Source organism: Macaca thibetana, chromosome 5 (assembly GCF_024542745.1).
Source record: "Macaca thibetana thibetana isolate TM-01 chromosome 5, ASM2454274v1, whole genome shotgun sequence".
Lineage (NCBI taxonomy): Eukaryota > Metazoa > Chordata > Mammalia > Primates > Cercopithecidae > Macaca > Macaca thibetana.
The window spans coordinates 31,792,874-31,812,859 of record NC_065582.1 but is presented as its reverse complement, the minus strand read 5'-3'; the positions used below and the strand labels follow the sequence as shown (position 1 = coordinate 31,812,859).

The 19,986-nt window shown below is 35.4% G+C and overlaps 1 long non-coding RNA gene across 1 annotated transcript in view; it reads right to left on the bottom strand.

The window, feature by feature from the left end:
• Positions 1 to 770: 770 nt before the first annotated feature.
• The window catches only part of LOC126954315 (uncharacterized), a 124,403-nt gene continuing 105,187 nt past the window's right edge, over positions 771 to 19,986 (bottom strand). The window contains exon 3 of the long non-coding RNA XR_007725582.1: positions 771 to 1,880. This is a non-coding gene — a long non-coding RNA (uncharacterized LOC126954315). The remainder of the gene's footprint in view (positions 1,881 to 19,986) is intronic.

Genomic DNA, 19,986 nt, shown 5'->3' with positions numbered 1-19,986 from the left:
CTCCTTAAAATCATTCCTGTTAGTTTTCTTCTCTCTAACTCTGCTCCAGCCGCATAGACCATGTTGCAGTTCCATGTATCTGGGCCATGCTCTGGCCTTGGGGTCTTGGCACTTGGCTACTCTGGCTGAAATGGCTTTCCTTCACACATCCTCATGGCTGGCTCCTTCACCTTGTTTGGTTTGGGTTCTATACCAGCTTCTCAGAGAAGTCATCCTTAACCACGTAGGGTGGAATTGCAGCTCCCACTCAATTGTAGACAGTGGGTAACTATTGTTTCTTACCATATTTTCAAAGGAGTTTTAACTATTGCATAAATCTATAGCAATCAATTAAATTAAAATATGGAGAAGGGTTGAATGCCTAATTACATGTTAAAATTGAAGTCTGGAAAGATATTACATAAAGTAGTAAATTTCTTGTTTTTACCCAGAATCAACATGCACTTTTACTCTAAAGAAGCATAGGTCTGGCCGGGTGCGGTGGCTTATGCCTGTAATCCCAGCATTTGGGAGGCCGAGACAGGCGAATCACAAGGTCAGGAGTTTGAGACCAGCCTGGTCAACATAGTGAAACTCTGTGTCTACTAAAAATACAAAAAATTAGCTGGGCGTGGTGGCAGGCACCTGTAATCCCAGGTACTTGGGTGACTAAGGCAGGAGAGTTGCTCGAACCCGGGAGGCAGAGGTTTCAATGAGTCAAGATCGCGCCACTGCACTCCAGGCCGGGCAACAGTGCGAGACTTCGTCTCAAAAAAAAAAAAAAAAAAAAAAAAAAAAAAAAGCAGCATAGGTCTCTCTACGGCCTATCTTTCCTAGAACTTCCTTCTTCAGGTTCTGCTCTCTGTTGATATATAGTCTGTATAAACATGTACATTGATACATTAAATTAGTTGCTTCATAAAATATTAGCAGGTGCCTCCTGAGGACTCAAACATTTCACACACAAGATTGAAAATTAAGAGTATTTTAGGCATATCGTCAGGGAGGTTACTGGAAATTCGGTGGGCAAGATAATCTTTCACCCCTCCTCTAATCACTACCCCATATTATACTCTTTTTAATAAAACGTGAAAGTGTCTTCATGTTTAGCTGCAGGAAACAAATAATTTTCAGGATTTCACCAGAGGGTGTTCATTCATTTGTTCATTTCAACAAATACTTAAAAGTTCTGTGGTTAAAGTGCTTTAGAGACCACAAAGTATTTTCATATTCTTCTTATTTAACCCTCACAATCCTCAAATTTGCAAGGATAAACATCTTGCATTAACAAATAAGAAAACTGAGAACCTCCTAAAAGTTTAAGGGATTGAGCAAAATCACACCATTAGTTGACAGAATCACTGATACCCAAACCTACATATTCTAATGCTAAAAGTGTTAGTTTCCCACACTACTTTAACTCAGCATTTCTAATATGCTAAATGTAATCGAGTCTCAAAGATGCGTAACCATCTACTTACAGGAGGGTGAACTTCTGTAACACATAGAAGAGTCTAACTTTTAAGAATTACAGTCAACATAATGTTGAATAACATAAAAATGTAAAGCTCTTTATAATTAGCATAAATTAAGCGAACTATTGTGATTAGACATATAGAAGAACTTTAACATATAAATGTAACTTAAAAGTCAACAGTAAGTAGGGTAACTTTCTTAAGCATATGAAATCTGCCTTTGAAAACCATAAAGAGAAAAATCCAGAACTCATCCTGGGATGAGAGTGACTCATGCACTTTATGGAGTCAAAAAGCCTTCTAGAAAGTTCAGAGAAATCTAGTCTTTCACAATTCCAGGTGTTTTATTAACTTACCATAAATCCCTTTGGCAAATCACTTGGCAGTCAGGGTCACTGGCTCTTGAAGTTTGTGGACCAACCCTGCCTGAGAAAAAGGGGTGGGAAGAAGACAACATTAAGCAACTCATCCTTGCTATTAGTCCTGCTTTGGTTCCTTGTCTATTGGCCAGCAAGAAAACAATTTCCCTATTCTTCATCCATTTTGGATACCTATGATAGAATTGAGTCTATACTTTCATTTCCTGTAAGGCTTGAGATGAGGCTGGCTTATATCCATCCTCTCAGAAACTGGAGTCCTTTTTCTGAACTCCAGGTAGCCACTGAGATCCCATTCTCAGCTTTCACTGTTTCTGGAAACTGCTGTTTACATATCTTTTTCTTTACCTGAGGAATGCCTAAAGAAGTTTCAGCACAGGTCCTGGCACACAGCAGGTATTCAATATTGATTGAAAATTCGTATACAACAAGAAAATATAACAAGGTCTTGGCCTCCAATGCAACTTAGAGTCTAGAAGAGAAAGATAAAAATATAAATACTAAGTGTTACAGATGCTATAATGAAAGAAACAGACTGCAAACCTGGCACTAATAATTTTTTTTTCTACTAGAGGGATCAAAAAGACTTCTTGGAGGAGTTAAGAAGAATGAGTAAGATTAAATGAAAAGAATAGATTTTGCCAAGAATAGTGGGAAGACAGGCAGATATTTTCCAAAGACAATGAATAAAGTCATTTGTATAAGGAGAATGTACATATTGAAGCATGGTAAAAGATAAGCCTGGAAATCTGAGTAGATCATGAATGGGTCAGAAATTTACTTTTTTAGGCATTAAAAGTATCTGTAGTTTTTTGAGCAGGTGAGTGATCTAATTGGAGTGATATCTTAGAGTTGTTCCCAGGGTGGCAGTTAATAGGACATTTTAGTCAAGGAAAGAAAAAATTGAAAGGATGAAATTAGTTAGGAAACAATTTACCCCAGCATTAAGTGATTAAAGTATGATAGAAGTTAATAGCAATAGAATAAAAAAAAAGAAGGAACTGAATTTTGGTGAATTATGTGGGATTAACTTTCACTTCTTTTTTTTTTTTTTTTTTTTTTTTTTTTTGAGACGGAGTCTCACTCTGTAGCCCAGGCTGGAGTGCAGTGGCCGGATCTCAGCTCACTGCAAGCTCCGCCTCCCGGGTTCACGCCATTCTCCAGCCTCAGCCTCCCGAGTAGCTGGGACTACAGGCGCTGCCACCTCGCCCGGCTATTTTTTGTATTTCTTAGTAGAGACGGGGTTTCACCGTGTTAGCCAGGATGGTCTCGATCTCCTGACCTCGTGATCCGCCCATCTCGGCCTCCCAAAGTGCTGGGATTACAGGCTTGAGCCACCGCGCCCGGCCAACTTTCACTTCTTAAAATCCCATAAAAGTTCAGTAAAAGGATTTTAAAAATGCATAAAATTACATAAGAAAAACCAGAAGTGGGAACAAAAAAAAAATTGAGATGCAAAGAAAAAAAAGGAAGATATAAAGCAGAAAATTAAGGCCAGAGGAAGAAGAAAGATAGTGTCTGCAAGGTGCAAGAGTGCAGAGTCAAGACTAGTCATTTCATGCCCTGGAATCCAGGGAGGCCTACAAGTTAGAGGCATCATGTTGCTCTGACAGCTGAGGTGTAGTTAGGCAGACAACATGAACATTGGTTGCAACTCTCCAAAAGCATTTAGACCTTTGCATATCCTAAAATTCTATATGAGAAGAGATCAGGTCTAAAATTTTCCCCACTTAACAGAATAACAAGGTTCAGATTTTACTCTCTGGAGACACACTGAACCCAGAGACATCAAACACAGTCAAGACTTTGCATGAAGGTCTACACATTGAATAGTGAGACCCATATTATACTCTCCCACTTTTCCATCACAAAAGCAACCAGCTTCACTCACAGGACGAAAGCTGGAGGGTTCATCTCTTTGGAACCTCACTGGCTTAAGGAAAACTTCTTGACATTTGGGGAAAGAGTACCCTTGAGAAAATAATTGTGCTTCTGTCTAATTATCCTACAGAAAAGCACGCTGGTCAAGAAGCCCTGAAATTAGATACAAAGCTTCTAATATATTTCTAGGGTTTTAAATGTCAAATGTCAAAAAACAGCCAAGGATGAGGAAAGTCATACCACTAATTCAAAACATGGAAGCCAAACAAAGAGAATAAGTGACGCAGAAAACCTGAGGCATTGCAGGAACTAGGAGAAACAATGCAAAGAAACTCTTTAATCAATCGCCTTAAAAAGATAAAAGTCGCCTTAAAGAGATAAAAATTTATGGATAATATATCCATAAATTAGAATATTTAGGATATGATTTTAAAATGAAGGAGGAGCATTCAAACAATACAAGCTCCTAGAAATAAAATATGGTTAAAATAAAGATGACAGAATCTTCCAGAAAGTGTAGCCAAACTACAAAATGAAAAATAGTTAAGACTAGATAAAATTTTAGAGGTTTGTTACTGAAGTTCAAACAGTCAAATAAGAGCCTCAGAAAAAGACAAAGAAGAAAATGAAAGGAAATAAACTATACAGAAAGAAACCAAAAAAAAACACCTATGATTGAAATGTCTGGATTTACACATAGAAAGGGCAGATTAGTATCTACCACAATGAATGAAAAGACAATTCACAGCAAAGCACAGTACTGTAAAATTTCAGAGAATTGAGATACAGAGAAAAACAGGCAATTGGAATCAGAAAGAAAATTGAATTTCATGCCTTCAATATTCTGTGAAAAATAATTTTCAACACAGAATTCTGAATCCAGACAAACTATCAATCAAATGAGAAGGTAGAAACAAACATTTTAATTGTTCATATGCACAAGTTCTAAACAAAATTACCTCTCATATTCTTCTGCTCAAGAAATTACAAGAAGATAATCCTTATTAAGAATCAAAGAATAGGCCGGGCACGGTGGCTCATGCCTGTAATCCCAGCACTTTGGGAGGCCGAGGCGGGTGAATCACCTGAGGTCAGGAGTTCAAGACAAGCCTGGCCAACACGGTGAAATCCCGCCTCTACTAACACCAAAGTTAGCCGGGTGTGGACCGTGGTGGTGAGTGCCTGTAATCCCAGCTACTCGGGAGGTTGAGGCAGGAGAATCGTTTGAATCCAGGAGGCGGAGGTTGCAGTGAGCCGCGATCGTGCCATTGTACTCCAGCCTGGGTGACAGAGTGAAACTCTGTCTCAAAAAAAAAAAAAAAAAAAGAATCAAAGAATAACCAAGACACAGGAAACCTGGAATACAAAGAGTACGTGGAAAAAGGAGTCTATAAAACTTCCACAATGACAGTGAAGGCAACGCTCAAGAAAACAACTGTGCAGCAGTTCTAGAGAATCACAGTTTTATAGAAGGGGTCCAACAAGGAAGTCTCTTTTAATAAAACAGAACTGATACCCCATCTGATATTTAGCGTGCCAAGGAGGGAGTGACTGTGCTCTCCAAGTGCTCGTAGATGAAATGGTAAGAGTTACATAGTACACTTAAAAACAAAAATAAATCGGCCGGGCACGGTGGCTCAAGCCTGTAATCCCAGCACTTTGGGAGGCCGAGATGGGCGGATCAAGAGGTCAGGCGATTGAGACCATCCTGGCTAATACGGTGAAACCCCGTCTCTACTACAAAAAAAAAAAAAAAAAAATACAAAAAACTAGCCGGGCGAGGTGGCCGGCGCCTGTAGTCCCAGCTACTCGGGAGGCTGAGGCAGGAGAATGGCGTAAACCCGGGAGGCAGAGCTTGCAGTGAGCGGAGATGCGGCCACTGCACTCCAGCCTGGGCGACAGAGTGAGACTCCGCCTCAAAAACAAAACAAAAAATAAATCAATCAATTATTACTAATTCCTGAGGGAAAAAAATTACAAGAAAGAATATGTGATCATAGCGTACTTAGGTGTCACAGGTGTGGATAATATCAATATAAATACTATAATGAAAACACTGAATGTTTAACCAAAAACTAAAATAATTACACTAATACGATCAGGAAAGGATAAGAGGAGAAGAAGGTGAACATTTTAGGGAACTAGCTTCCAAGAAAGAAAGCAAAGCGCTATTACCTAAAAATAAAAAATGACAAAATAAAACATATGCCTTCTTTTTAGAGGCATAGATGTGAATCTCCAAAGAAACAGGTAAAAGATGCAAAGATGTCTGTATCTTGGAACGGAATTCAGGAAAGAAATGTCGAAATGGTCTACTATTTTTTCTTATAAGTCTTGTTGAACTCCTTTACATTTTAAACCGTGGGTATGAATTGCTTTGATTTAAATGTTTTTTAAAGAAGGGAAAGTGCAGAAGTTATTGCAAAGAAGAATCTATGGGAAAAAGCAGAATGACCAGATTTTGGAGCAAATGACAAATTTTAAAATAACCCTATGATATCTTGTCTGGATGACTGAAGATGATTTTGGAAACAATCAAATAGGAGAGAAATCAGAAAGTAGCAGTGGAACGAGGAGTTTGGTGAGGAAGGATGTATGCCGAATTGATTGGCGGTCAGACAACATGATTCCTAATCCTTGTTCCACTGCCAATTTACTTATGAGTTTGGTCAAGTAAATTTACTTCTATAGCTTCCGTCATATTATCTTTAAAGCAAAGGTTTTGGCCGGGTGCAGTGGCTCACGCCTGTAATCCCAGCACTTTGGGAGGCCAAGACGGGCAGATCACAAGGTCAGGAGTTCAAGACCCTCCTGACCAACATCGTGAAACCCCTTCTCTACTAAAAATACAAAAATTACCCGGACGTGGTGGCATGTGGCTGTAAAAAGATTTTGAACTCAATGATCTCTACCTTTCTTCCATCTTGTCTGAGACGAACTTACACTTGTGTTGGTGTTAACCGTGAAACAAACAAGTGACTTATACGCAGGAGACTGCTAGAAATGTCAAACACAAGTTGAGACAAGCAGTCAGGGCTGGAGAGGCTGACTGTAGAGGTATCTACATGGATATACACTCACAGCTGGAAAGAGTAAGATCTCCAAAGCATAGAGACGGAAATGGAAAGATAGGACTAAACTTGTTCACCTTAGGGGAAAACTAGAATAGTGAAGGTGTGAGTTTAAAAATGTATATATAACAGGACAGATCAGCTATTCATACATTTGGCTTTAGAAGAGTATGAAGGGTTTGATAGTCTTATGAATTCAAAAATCACCTTTGAACTTAAACAATTAGGAAATATTGATAGTAAACCAAATTAAAATAAAATATTTGGAATTCTAAGGAGTTATACAAAAGATAAGCTTTTATCCACTTTTTCCTGAAATTACTATAGTTATCACATCACAGATGTTACCATTTAGGGCATCTATGTGAATAAAGATGGGATTTTTATTTTTTGCCTTTAGAAAAGTGACAGTGATTAAAATCTTGCCTGAAACCATGAATTTTTCATAATAGCCAGGTGGCTATTCAGCCAAGCACTCTAAATCTATACCCTAGCTGCAATCCAAGCAAGGTTAAATGAAAATAATGCTTGACAATATTTCAACAAGCCCTATCATTCATGCACATGCCACATCCTTTCATTTATTTTTCATGCGTAATTATTCATCCATACAGAAAAAACAAATCAGTAAACCCACAAAATACAAATCGAGTTTTCATTTACAAGTAGTAAAACCCCTTCTGAATTTTGTTGTTCTTCGTTTTTGCATACTAACCACTTTATTTTATAGTTATAAATTCTGTATATTTTCTATTTTTGGCAACAAGAGGACATGCAATTTTATACAAACATCTGTAAGTGTATGTATATATGCACACACTTTTTAAAGCATTTCTCAACTTTAGGCCATATGATGCATTCCTAATTTTGTGTTATCATTTATATCAAACTTACTAACAAGTTAGTAAAAATAGTTGCATTTAATTTATATTTTTTCGTTACTTTCTTAGGTAGTAATTATACCCAAGATGGCATTAGTTGGCTTAAAGATGTGAAAATTTATATGATTTCATCAAGTATTGTGTTTTCCCCATCCAAAATATTCTGTCATATCACACTTTCAGCGCTACTATTTTAGTAATTTGGAATACTGTTTCTCTTTTCAACCATTTCATCCATCATGGTGAGTCATCCAACCAACTTATTTCTTGAGACCAGTGGGTTAACCTTGAGGCAAGGTTAGTGTTTTCACCTAAACATTAGAAATCTTTAAATATTTGTTTCTCATAAATATTCAATTCAGCACAATAATTACAATATTAATTAGACGTAGACTACGTAGATTTAAACAGAAATGTAGTAATGTGAGTCACTAGGGGGCAGCAAAGATCAGAGAAAAGGCATGAATTCAAATGCTGATTTCTTAATCCAAGATAATAAAAACACTGAGTATTCGAGAGATACCAAAGGGCCAATGCTTTCCCCAAACGTTTCTCTGAATCTTATCGTCTTATCTATACATCATTTTGGAACAAAAACCTGCAGTATTCTGCCACCTTTTGGAAAATTGACTGCCACTTCAATTTTTATCAGGGAACAATGAACATTTTAAGGCTTTCTCAAAAATGAAAACTGCATAACTTCTTGACAATTATGGTAGTTCCAATTTTTTAAGGAAGTTATGAAATAGGTCATTTAGACTTTCTGTGGGATTTCTGCTTCTCCAAAAAGACCAGATGTTTCCTCATGATTTTTGTTTCCCCATCTTGAGCAGTACAAATGAAACAGATTTATAACTTTTTAAATACTGTGTTATTTTCTGAGTCTTTAGGAAGCACACAAGTGTTTATAAAGGCAAAAATATTGCATCAATTATACTTTCAATGGCCATTACTACTAATAGAAATTACTTTAAAATATTTTAAAAATAGGTTAACAGGAAAACTCAATCATCTACCTTTCTTTTTTTGAATTCTCAGCTTATTATGTATACATATTTACAAGTTTATTAAATAAACATCCATTATTTTAATATCAGAAGGGAGTCCAAACTTATAAAAAGAAGTCACTTATTAGTGATATATCCTACTTTTGCTGGGCCTTTTAAAATTCATAATAAAATGCATTGAAATTCCTGATTTTATTAGCGTTGGTTCTGGTGAGTTACCAGATCTAAGGAAACATCAAATTTTATAGGGGCTATTTGGAAATAAAACCCACAGAATAACACAATACTAGAGTTGTCAACTAACAAAATAAAAGAGTTTGTTTATAATGTTACTGTTCTAATATTGACCTTGACCATGTGATGTTGACTTTGCTTATTGCCTATTGAACATTCTTGCAAAATTATAGTTTGTTTCCTTGAAGCTTAGATATTAAAGGAGAAACAAAGTGTACTTATTAAACAAGAAGATGTGTTTGAAGCTGAGAAGTAGCTGGTCCATTTGGGAATTGATAAAAACATAAAAATGTTAAAGCAAAGACCTCTCAATATCATTACAAGTTTCCCATTTATCTGTAGGAGGAAAAAGGTATTGGTTTGAAGTTTTAAGAAGACATAAAATAAAATAGATAAAAAGAAGATAAAATGCGTGAAAACCCCTTTTTTTATGACTACAAAACTTTACATTTTAACCTAAATGCTAACAACTTACAAATCTATTTTCCAGCTCGTATAACCAAAAAGTTGAATGTTTCTACCAGCGTTCAAATACTTTGAAGTATCTCAAAGTCAGTGTATTTAAAGCTAACTCATGGCCTTCTCATCTAAAGCTGCCCATCCTCTCATTTTCTCTGCAAAGTGTGGGGATTCCACATCCCACCACTTCATCCAAGCAAAGTAACCAAAAATCATCCTTGACTGTATCCTCTCCTGCATGTCCTCAAATCAATTAATTTATGTTATATTTATTTATTTATTTATTTATTTTTTTTTTTTTTTTTTTTTTTTGAGACGGAGTCTCACGCTGTTGCCCAGGCTGGAGTGCAGTGGCGCGATCTCGGCTCACTGCAAGCTCCGCCTCCTGGGTTCCCGCCATTCTCCTGCCTCAGCCTCCTGAGTAGCTGGGACTACAGGCGCCCGCCACGGCGCCCGGCTAATTTTTTGTATTTTTTAGTAGAGACGGGGTTTCACTGTGGTCTCGATCTCCTGACCTTGTGATCCGCCCGCCTCGGCCTCCCAAAGTGCTGGGATTACAGGCTTGAGCCACCGCGCCCGGCCTTATATTTATTTTATAGATATTTCTCAGATCCTTTGTCACTTTAGAGACCTATAGTAACTTAACCGAACTTACACTGAATCTCTCAAAAACATTACCTATACCATGAGAACGCTTTCACAGATGCCATCTCACTCAATTGCCCAAATGCCTAAAATAAGTCTCCATTCATCTATACAATAGAGTCCAAATGTCCTAATATGGCATAAAAATAGCCATTACTATTGCATTTAAAGCAAATTCTTGAATAATATTTGTTGACTCCAAAAGAATCCAATATTCAGTATTTCTACATTTAGACAGGGTGTTGACACAAAACCAGAATATTGTTGGGGTGATATCAAAATATTTAAAGTGAGAAAATTAAATATATATGTATGTATATATGTAATAGATATTCAAAATACATTAAACTGCCAGGCATGGTGGCCATGCCTGCAATCCCCGCACTTTGGGAGGTCAAGGCAAGCAGATCACTTGAGGTCAAGAATTCGAGACCTGCCGAACCAACATGGTAAAACCCCGTCTCTACCAAAAATAGAAAAATTAGCCAGGCGTGGTGGCGTGCACCTGTAGTCCCAGTGACTTGGGAGGCTGAGGCAAGAGGATTGCTTGAACCCAGGAGGTAGAGGTTGCAGTGAGCCAAGATTTAGCTACTGCACTCCAGCCTGGGTGACAGAGCAAGACTCCATCTCAAAAAAATAAAAAATAAAAGTAAATAAAAATATATTAAACTGACATAAAAATCTTTTTTTTAATTTCATCATGGGTTTATGTATTTGTCATATATATGTATATATGTGTATGTCTTGTGTATATATCACATACACATATGTATATATGTGTGTCCTATGTGTGTGTATGTGTATATATATATATTTGTATATATATTAAACACGTCAGTTTAATATATTCTTCAGCTTTAGAGAAAAATCTAGCAAAAACAAGCAGAGTAGGCAGTAGTTAGGACAGAAATTGATGAAACAAATATTGTTTACATTTTTGCCAGAAGCAATGTGGAGAACAATGAAAGTGTGTTGGAGATTTGTAGATTTAAACCCAACAGTATAGCCCAAAGACAGTCTTTCAGTTTCTTAATTGCATTCCTTTTTTCTCACATTTCCCTTTCAAAAAACTGAAATCCTTGAGACTTTTGTAAACAAGGAACAGTCATGGCTGGGCATTTCCTGTGAAGAAAAGGGATAAAGCCAAACAAAGGCACTTTCATCTTCTGTTTGTGCTCGGTAAACTACCAGTATTACGAAAGACCTTTCATTTGTTCATTCACCTCCTCATGTGTCCGAATGCCCATAGAAAGTGTTTATAGAGCAAAACAGCTCATTTCTTATTCCAGAAAAATCAAGCTGTTGCAACTGATGAAGATTAATTAAAACGGCATGAGCATGGCAAGCCAGGAAAGAGCAAAGCCAAATAAACGAATCTTTCACTATATCTTTAAAAATGTTAAAGGAAAGAGATCATTTACTTATCTCTTGGTGGATCCTGAATATATATTCTGAATATATATTTTTTATATATATATATATATGCATATATACATACCTTGCTTGATTTTCAATTTGTATACAAGTAAATTCTTCATGATACAGTGGCCTTCATTTGGCCCAACCATAAAGCACTTTCCATTTCTGCTATTTGATGCATAAAACAAGAGAGAACAACCTTAGTTCTCTCTTTGCATTTGATAATTTAGTACCATATTTATCTATTATGCATCCAAAAAAATTGCTGATTTGGCTAAAGTTAAATAATTCTAAAAGATACTAAAATGAATCCTTAAATATTAAAATACATCAGTGTAAAAATCCCTACACTTGGTAAGAAATAGGATAAAAAATTATGATGAGGTACTGGGCTTCCATGCTTACATATAGTTAGTAAAAGGAAATCAACATATGAAAAATTAATGCTATAAAATGCATTTGTGTTTTATACTTTTGTGGCACCTTTGTCATAAGGTATCACAAAGCAGAGGCAAATTAGGTGACAGAAAGTGAGATCATATTGAAAATTACTATTAAAATCTTGAGTTCATACCGAAACCATGCATCACTTTTTTCTTTCTCCTGTGTTTCATTCATTCCATACAATGGTAAATGATTTTAGAACTTGATCATGTTTATTTCCATATAAAATGATATCATTTTGTCTTTCTACTATTGAACATGCTCTCACTTTTCTTAGTAAGGTGCTACCTAACTGGACACATTAAGAATTTTTAAATCTTTCTGTTTCCATAGTATATTATTTTTAAAATTTTTATCCCTAAATCTCACTATCAAAGAATTTGGGTTCATATGAGATTATTTTGGCGCGGGGGGGCGGGGGGGCATTCAGGAAACCAGGCCTTGCTCTGGAGTAGACGCCGACAGGAAGCAAGGGCAAGTCTGTGATTGTTTATCTTAATAAATGTCATCTGGAAGGAGGGAAGACTGGAGTCAGAATAGAGTTGTCATTGGGACACAGCAGCAGGCACTCGTGTTTGCCAGGTTAGGGGGACGCTTGGTATTTTGTGGCTGGAGCAGTGTTTATGTTTTGTCTGTGTTCAGACCTGGTTATGAGTGGTCTTGCTTTTGTCTTGATTTATGTTGTTCATGGAATGACCTTGTCTGATGTTGATGTTCTGTGAAATTGTTTATGATCAAAAGAAATACACAAGGCCTAACTGCAAGTGCCAGGCCAGCTCCTCATACCAGTCTGGCCGATAGGACCAGGCCAGTCACACATGTCAAAGGCTGCTTTCCTCTTTCTCAGTTTCCCCTCTGGGTCAAGGGCAGACATAGTAAGGCCATGGGACATTAATCCATAATATTTATATTTTTACCATCATTAAGATTTTGCTTCTAAGAATGTTTTTAGAGAACACAGTCTGTAGTTGAATTAAAATTAGTCACCTGGTCTTTCGTTGCAGGATGAGTTATTGAATGTGCTGGCATGATCACTGCTATATAGAAACTCAGAATGGCCTACATCTGCCAACCGCAACGTAAGCAACTGTTAGATGCAAAATGATTATTAGTCCTTGACACGAGTCTTGAAGCCAGGATTCTAGATCATAAAATCTGGGCAATAAATCCTTTTGTGTTTGTTTTAGAAAGTTAGGCCTCTATTTTTTTTTAACTTCTTCATGTGTTTATGTATTTGTCTTATAGTCCATAAGTGCAGCAAGAAGTATTTGCTGTAATATAAATTTTCTCTTGGTTAATTATAAGGAAAGCAAGAACATTGCAAGTTGTTCCTAACCCTAGCTAACGAATTGAGACGAGTTTGTGGGGCATTCAGAGTATAAGTTATATTATTTATGGCTTTTGCTGGGGTCAAAGTAAAGCTTTGCACCATTTTACCAGTTGTGTTATTTCAAATGTGAAAATTATAGCTCAGATAATCTGTATGAAGGAGTCAGTTATCCCTTCCAAAAGTTTCTTTAAAAAGCATATATGTACCTCTTTTTGAAGGGTGATAAACAACTTTTCATCCAGGGCTATATGAACCGCTGGTGGGAGGTTAATTTTAAATATCTGAAAGTCTCTCATGATTATCTCATGAAATAGAACGTATAAGTTAATATGCAGCAAGTTGAAAGGCATCACCTAGGGAGACTGCAGCTAGAGAAGACAAAAGGACCCAAAGGCATTTCAATATTTAAGTTAGGTAAGGAGGAAAGGACAGCAACACAGGTAGAGGAAAAGTCCCTGGTGAGTTAGGGTAAAAAACAAATAAATCAGGAGGATATGGTGCCCAATAAACCAGAGGAGGAAAGATTCTCAAGGAAGATAAATTGAGTATAGGGTCAAATGCTGCTCAAAATCAAAATAAGGAAGAATACAGACGAGGCCACTGGGTTCTGCAAAAGAAAAATAATTGGTCACCTTAACAACAAACATTTCAGTGGACTTGCGGTGACAAGAGCTACTCTTGAGTGATTGGAACAATAAACAGCTAAAAAACGTAATTTTTTTAAAACTCCGGGTAGCATTAAATTACAAATAAATCCAATAAGAACTCCATGAAGTCTAGACTCATAAAATAATAATAAAACTACCTAAGTTTTAAAAGAGTAAACAGTTTAAAATTTTTATTGTGCTTTGATGAAATGACTCATTATAAATATATCTATTACCCTAAGATAATTTAGCCATCTAACTCAATACAAATGAATTTATTCCAGAGTTTTTCATGAAACTTTGTTGTTGTTGTTGTTGTTTTAATTTTAGTTTCGGGGGTACACGTATGGGTTTGTTACATGGATATGTTACATGATAACTGGAGGTTGGGCTTCTATTGAACCTGTTACCCAAATAGTGAACATAGTACCCAATAGGTAATTTTCAATCCTTGCCACCTTCCCTTCCTCCCTCCTTTTGGAGTCCCCAGTGTCTATTATTTCCATCTTGGTGTCCACAGGTACCCAATATTTAGCTCCCACTTGTAAGTGAGAACATTTGATATTTGATTATCTGTTTCTGCTCAAATTCACTTAAGATAATGGCCTCCAACTGCAGCCATGTTGCTGCAAAGGACATGATTTCATTCTTTTTTATGGCTGCATAGTATTCTATTGTGTATATGTACCACAATTTCTTTATCCAATCCACTGTTGATAGGCACCTAGGATGTTCCATGATTTTGCTATTGTGAATAGTGCTGTGGTGAACATAAGAGTGCTGGTGTCTTTTTGGTAGAGCAATTTCTTTTCCTTCGGGTAGATACCCAGTAAGGGAATTGCTGAGTTGAATGGTGGTTTTATTTTTAGTTCTTTGATAAATCTCCAAACTGCTTTCCAAAGGGGCTGAACTAATTTATCTTCTACCAACAGTGAATAAGCATTCACTTTTATCCATATCCTAGTCAGTATCTGTTGATTTTTAACTTTTAATAATAACCTTTCCGACTGTTGTGAGATGGTATCTCATTATGGTTTTGATTTGTATTTCTCTGATGATTAGGAATGTTATGAATTGATTCTAAAGTCTATAAAGAAAAAATAAACTTGTAATAATACCTAAGAAAATATGAAGCAGAAGAATAATGGGCAAAGACTAGCTACATAAGAAAAAAATGTTCTAAAACAATAGGAGATACTATCACTGGCCACAAATAGTCAACATAACCAAGAAGTCAGATATAGTCTTAAATATATATGGAATTTTAGTTACTGGTGAAAGTGACATTCTAAATCAATGAGTATTGAGAGGCAGACAGGGGGAAGTGTGTGGATTAAATAATTCTAGCATAATTGGATATCTTATAGGGAAAACGAATGAGCTAGATTCTCTCTCTTGCTTCTTAAAACAAATACATTTCAGAAGACCAATGTTTTGAAAGTATAAAAACCAAACTATAAAATTGAAGAAAGAAAATGAAAGAAAAACATTGGCAAATCTTCTCATATACTTGATTGTGTAAGGTATTTATAAGCATGACGTAAAAACTTTCAAAACATGGTGCAAAACTTCAAAAATTTATAAATTTGACTTCATCAAAATTGTTTTAAACGTAATAAGTTTAAGAAAAATAAAAAGAAAATTTACCAACTTGCTAGCTTAAATATTTTAGTAATACAGCTGCTGAAATGTTGATTTTCTTAATATATATACATTGCCCATACAAACAAATGTAAAAATTATCAACAAACCATTGGAAAAAAATGGGCAAATACATGAATTCAGAAATAAAAAGAAATGAAAAGCCTTTTACAATTTGAAAATATGATCAGCCTCAATCATAATAAAATGAATGTAAATTATAATTACATTTGGATATCAAGTTTTCAAATATTGCATTTGGCAGAAAGCAAAATTCTCTTACTAGACTGTATTAGTGAAGGTGTGGAGAATCAAACACTCATACAGTATTGGTACAAATTTAAGTTAGTAAAACATCTGGAAGGCAATTTTCCAAGATTTACCAAAATTATAAATAAACATATCCTTTGGATTCAATAATCCCACTTTTAAGAGTTTATCCTATAAATACATGGCATAAAAATATAATTACAAAGATTTTCAGAGCAGTATTTTCTGTATTAGCAAGAGATTGCAAGTATTCTAAATCTTCATTGTAGGGAACTGTGTGAATACATTTATGTGACAGCAAGCCAAGAAGTGGTTAAAAGGAATGAGACATACCTGTGTACACTTATGTGAAAGATCTCCTTGGTAAGTGGAAAAGCAAAGCATGCTATTATCTGTGACAAAAAAAAAAAAAAAATCACTTCAACTTGGAGAAACCTGAGTATTGGGGATTGATGACAGAAGGGTGCTAATATTCTGTTAATTTTGTAAGACAGTCATATATTGCCTTCTCAAAAAACTACACTAAAATTATTTAAGTAGGACAAAAAGTGAATGCAAAGTAATAAAATGAAGGCAATGAGTGAGGACAATTATATGTCCTGTTGCTGAGAAGGATGCTGAAAAATTAGATTAATGTGTGATCAAAATTTCGTTATTTTTGTTGGGACCGTCCGTTGCTCTTTATAGACAAAAAGTTAGAAGACGCCCTGAGGGTTTGACTACATATCAGTCAGACTGAACCAACCTGAGAGAGAGAGATGTGATTCAAATGGAGGCGGGTAAAGAAGTCTTCAGAAGCCCCAAGGAACAAAATTCAAGTGAACAGAAAGGTTCACCTGTGATTAGCGCAGGGGCACTTCCATTTTAACAAGTAGAATGAAGAAAGTTGTTAGATTTCTTTTGTGTGAAAGTGACGAATCTTTGGTGGAAGACTTGGCCTTGTTGGAGAAGGGGCACGTCTTCCATGTTAACAAGTAGACTGCAGCATTATGGATACAAATGTAGCTAAGTTCTTATAATTTTAGATAAGTAGAGGATGTTCTGATATCCTGCATGTAATGAACCCATGAATTATAACACTAAATAATCTTCTGAGAGCAAGGCTTGCAAGAGATGGTGGAAGAACTTGGAGACAACAACATGAAGGATAACGCAGGCATCTCAGATAATTGGAAAATGAGTAGGAGTGTCAGACAGGGCTGAGTGTGTTTTGAGGCTTGTGGTTAACAAATTAAAGTGAAATCAGTTGGACTTTTCCCCCTGTTAAGCTATTGGGTTGCAAGCATGGTATAGGTGGGTAGCTGGGTTAATTGAGGCTCAGATATTAACAATTGTTACAAGGGGTTAAGATAACAAAGGAGATGAAATCTGTTTGCAAGGGAGTGATTATGATGGTTCATCTTGGAATTTAGACATGGCTAAAAGGTAAATGAAGATAGGAGGCGGGAGGGGTTGGTGAAAAGTAATGTGGTAGGAAAAATGTGTTGAAGACCTTTATTAATTCAAACCATGATCATCCTAGGGATTAGTAGAGAAACTGAGCCAGAAGGATAAAAAGTAGGGCTAAGAGGATTATGTGAAATAAAAAATTTGGTGAAAGACTACAAAATAGAAACACAAAAGTGGGTGCATGGTGTGGAATAGGGGAAAAGACTACAATCAAAAAAGGGCTTTTCCATCCTCATTTTCTGAGAGCTGCGACACATAGTCAAAGGATTAATTTTATTAAATATATTTTAGCCTCTTTTAAAATAAGCTTTCTTAATTATTGGATATATAATTTGTGTTACATCATACATTTTTTAATATTTAACCATTGTTTCACAGAATAAAACTACTTGAAAATAGTGATTATTTTCTCAATAATCAGTTTTATTTTGAATGTTTATGCTTACAATTATATAAGTGATGAGACTTTCAAAACTATCCTACCTTCAAAAATCTAGTTGGATCACTTTCCATCCTTTTTGATACTCTTGGCCACACAATTTGGCATGGAAATGTTAATTGTATCCCTTGTAAATCTGTAATAAGTCATATGTTTTTGTTTAGAGTTTTATGTGGAAATAATTATTCAAAATTTATTTTTTACTTTCTATTCTTGATATATTTTAGAAGTTTATTATCTTCTACAAAACAATTATTTCATAGTAATTATTTCATACTCATAGCACTGAGTATACAATAGCCTCATAATTTTAATATCCTACTTAAACATTGTTACATTCCTTTTCTTTCTTGAAAAAATTTTATCTCATTATTATAGTTTCCACAAGTTTAGCTTTACTATTTTTCCCCAAAGAATCAACTCTCATGTTTCCCTTGCAGTTTGACTGTTTTTTGCTGCTCTCTAATTTCCTTACTTTAATTCCTTCCTTCCTGTTTCTTTTATTCTTCTCTTCTGTGTGTGTGTATGTGTGTTCTTTTAATTTTTTCTGGACCATTCTACATTGAAGGTTTAGTTTGCTTTTGTGTTGTTGTTTAACTATGAAATCACATTTGAGTTTAGCTTTGAACCACTTATATTAGTTTTAATACCGGGTTCTCATTTTTATTGTTCTAATAGTCTACAGTTATAAATTTTAATCACTTTTTTTATCTCAAATATCATTTAGATGACAATTTGAAATTTTTGTTTACTGCTTTTCCTTTACAAACTTTGTTGCCTCTTTGAATTTTGTCTTACATAACAGCACAGTTTCATTTTTATGTGTGTGTTAAAACAGTCTATCATGTGCAACAACATAGATGAACCTAGAGGACATTATGTGAACTGAAATAAGCCAGGCACAGAAAGGCAAATACTGCATGATCTCACTTTTATGTGGAATCTAAATAAGTTGAACTCTTAGAAGCAGGAAGCAGAGTGGTGGTTACCAGGGGCTGTGTGGTGGTGAAGGGTCGGGAGGAATGTAGGGGTGGGGTTGAGGTTGCAGAGATGTTGGTGAAAGGATACAAGATTTCAGATAGATAGAAGAAATAAGTTCAAGAGACTGTGACTATAGTTAGTAGCAATATACTGTATACTTGAATATTGCTAACAGAGTATATTTCAAGTATTCTTTCTCACCACAAAAAAAATGATAAGTAGCTGAGGTAATACATATGCTAATTAATTTGATTTAGTCATTTCACAATGTATAGGTGTTTCAAAACATCATATTGTATATCATAAACATATAAATTTTTATTTTGTCAGTTAAAAAACACTGAGCTGAAAGTTTTATGGGGGTAGTCTGAGAGTGATTTCAAGTCCCTTGATATACTTGACACTGAAATATCTCACTCACTCTCCGAGTTCGTGGGCAGTCTCTAGCAGTTTACCTTTTCTTCTCATTGTGCTTCACCATGGTGGGTGTTTTTGTGTGTTGTTGGCTTTTTTTTTTTTAACAAAAACCTATTCAAAGAAATCAAAAGACTCTGGGAGTTAGTAACTTATAAAACCTTAGGCAGAAAGATCAAACGATAAATACTATTATCACTGAGGCAGGCATTATCTTCCCAAAGGGATTTAAAATCTATGTGGCAATGACAATAATTGTTATGCATATGTGTTGATGGTCTGAGAACAAAACAATAACACCAATATCTATATAATGCTTTGAGTGTTATAATTTATACTTGGTAAGTGCCAATTTTATGGCTAAAATTCCTAGGCCAATCATGACATGATTTGTTATTAAATGTCTGTAATTATAGAGTCTAATCATGAGAAAATAGCTCACTATATCCATAAGGAATAGATGATAGAAAGACATTACACAACTTCATGCTAGCTTCCTGAGAAGCTGCAATACAAACCACAAAACCTGAATTTCCCTGGGGTTCTCTGGTTAGGTGTTGGCTCTGGTGAAATGAACACTCAAGAATTGATCTGAAAAGAGTAATTCTAAAAAGTAGAAGTAACAGTAGAAGAATAACAAATTTATATGTAATACATGTGTTTCTTAATAGGAAACATTTGAAAGTGTTATTGATAAGTAACAAAATTGGAATGTTCCAAAATGTTAAAGCACCTACTAAATAGTGTACATATACTGGTATTCTATGATAAACTTGGATAAATTGTCAAACTCTTTTTTCTAAGAGCAGATTACTTTTTACTCAGTTTCTGTCTTTATAGTTGTTTTATTCTCAAATAAAAAAACTCACTTTATGTTTGCTTATTATTTCCAATTTATTCTCTTGCTTTTCAAAAAACCAACTTGTCACATTTATTTTTTCAG